Raw genomic sequence first — 2,738 nt, 5'->3', positions numbered from 1 at the left:
AAACATTCACGAGACATTGTTCTCACACACGTTTAGGTCGGCCTGAGCAGTCTGACACTGCGCCAGGAAAATCAAATGGTTTTTCAATTCTACTCAGGTGGTCGTTACAGGTCGCTGTTAAATTGTACCCCATAAACTATCAAGAATTATAAAGGTCAGGCGTGCATGATTACTCCTTTGAGAATTAACCTAAAGAATATGGCCGATTCTACTCAGGTGGTCGGTACAGTTCGCGGAAACTGTTAAATTTTCTCCCACACACTTTCAGGAATGACTCAAAATCAGGCATGCATGGTTACTCCTTTGAGGATTAACCCATGGTGTATAGCAGCCTTAACCATTTTAAAGGTTTTGTAGGCCCTATACATGATGAAAATCGCTCCTGAAACTATTTATAAGGCTTTCTAAAAGGTAAAAAACGATCTAAATAGCCTCACTATTAAACGAATTTTTTAAAGCTATCATACGACTCTATAATTTTAGGTTAACTAGAAGGCTATATAAAGGCCTCATATGCCTATCCAATAACTCCCTACTTTCCATACTCAGAAATTTTATAAAGATCTTAATAAGGTCTTGTAATGCATACAACGTCTTGTAACAGCCGATGGGGCCTTCTAAAACGTGACTAATTCAATTTTCTAGGCCCTAGAGGAAAAAATTCAGGATTTTTTCCCATGATATAGAGGCATTATACACTCAAGTTGACATACATTCGAAAGAAACTGTGTCTATTTTTATTATTTTTTGACTTAAAAAAATAAAAACAAGAAGGATAAAATTTTCATTAGGTCTTGTAATGCATACAACGTCTTGTAATAGCCGATAGGGCCTTCAATTTTCTAGGCCCTAGAGGAAAAAATTGAGGATTTTTCCCCCATGATATAGAGACATTATACACTCAAGTTCACATACATTCGAAAGAAACTGTGTCTATTTTTATTATTTTTTGACTTAAAAAAATAAAAACAAGAAGGATAAAATTTTCATTTATTTTAGTTCTAAATTCTTTAAACAATCTTTAAGTTTATTATTATTTATTTATTTTTTTTAAAAGGAAAAAAATAAAGGAGGAAATAAATATAAAAAGGAACCATCAAACAAAACAAGACGTTTCCTACATCAGATCGTCTAACAAAAATCAGACAAGAATCGTTCCACTTGGACTGTTTTCAGATTTATTAATTATTATTTTGTCTGAAAATATCACTAAAAATAAAAATATTTCTATCTTTAACTTTACTTCGGAAGGGGTTTTTTTTAGTAGTTTAAAGCGGCAGAAATACCTCTAAAAAACCTCCAAAACTTCACCTGTAATGCTCGGTTTTTTAACGTTAAATTCGCATAAATTTTAAAGTTTTTAACACGTGGTTTATGGAAGAAATAATGATTTTTTCGGGTATATTAAAGAGGTTAAAACATAGAAAATTCTACATATAAAATGCTATTTCTTACCCGTTAAATTAGCCTAGAATTAGGGGGTTTTAACACAACAATTGTGCTTACAAAATGAAATTTTTCACCATTAAATCCTTAAGTCTATGCTATTCTAACACGTGGTTTGTGTTAAAAGATGTTAAATATTACATAAAATCCGATTTTAGTGTGTATTTTTAATGTTAAACTCTTCCAAATTTAACTAAAAAAATAATAGCATTTTATAAGCCATTTAACGTTGCATAAAGTAGTAAAAAATTTGCATNATAGAAAAAGGGTGAATCATTTATTTATTTATTTGCAAGTTTAAATAAATGAACCAGAAATGAAAAAGGAAGTCACCGTTAAGACAAGGCAGAATTCCACGAATTTCTAATCAATTGTCTTAAGAACCCCCTCAAAACACTTGCCATTGTTCACAGGACAGGTGTTGACCTACTTAACCTTTTGTCTTTGTTTGAGAAAATATTTTTCCAAATCTGGCTTACAATACAAATTTGCATGTGAACCTACATCTACCTTACCAATTTTAATGGGAAAGTTTGACCTTTACCGAGGTGAAACTTACTTTCGAGGGCGAAAAATAGAGAATTTTAGTATATATAAAGTTTATAACTGTCTATAGAAGATTTTGGGAACCACGGAGAAGGTTGGAGACCAAATTATTTTGGATATTGTTTAATTTTTTGCCCGTCTCGACCACGTTAAAACCTTTGATCCTCCTATACATCTGCTTAAATTTTACGCATTCCAGGACTTAAATTCTTGGAATTTTATTCGATTTTAAGCCCTAAATTTATTTTCTAGACACTAAACTAAGTGAATATTTAAAATAATAATTTAATTTACCCAAAAATAATACGATAAATTCAAAAATTACGACTTAAAACTAAATTTGCAACCAAGAACAAAGAAACTATCGAAAAATCACGCTTAAAATCTAAAACAATTCGACTTAATTGTATTTTAAAATTAAATAAATTAAAAAAAACTTAATTACTAATTAAACTTCAATTAAAATAAGGCATAGAAACACGTTTCCGAATTTAAACAAGAGGCCCGAACACGTGGGATCATTACCGAACTGACTACTTTACAACAGAAAAAATTGCTTAAATAATTACAAATTAGGGCCTTAAATTAAAATTAAATACATCAAAATTAAGCTTAAATAGTCCATTTTAAAGGATCTTAAGTTTTAATTAGTAGAAACGATAATTTAATTAAGAAATCAGTCGTTAAAGTGGGGTAGACATTTTTAAGTAGACAGATTTTTGTTTTTACTAGATTTTTATTACGCA

This window comes from Centruroides sculpturatus, unplaced genomic scaffold (genome assembly GCF_000671375.1).
Source record: "Centruroides sculpturatus isolate CEXI.00-Female unplaced genomic scaffold, Cexi_2.0 scaffold2278, whole genome shotgun sequence".
Classification (NCBI taxonomy): domain Eukaryota; kingdom Metazoa; phylum Arthropoda; class Arachnida; order Scorpiones; family Buthidae; genus Centruroides; species Centruroides sculpturatus.
Note: the sequence above shows the minus strand (reverse complement) of the source record.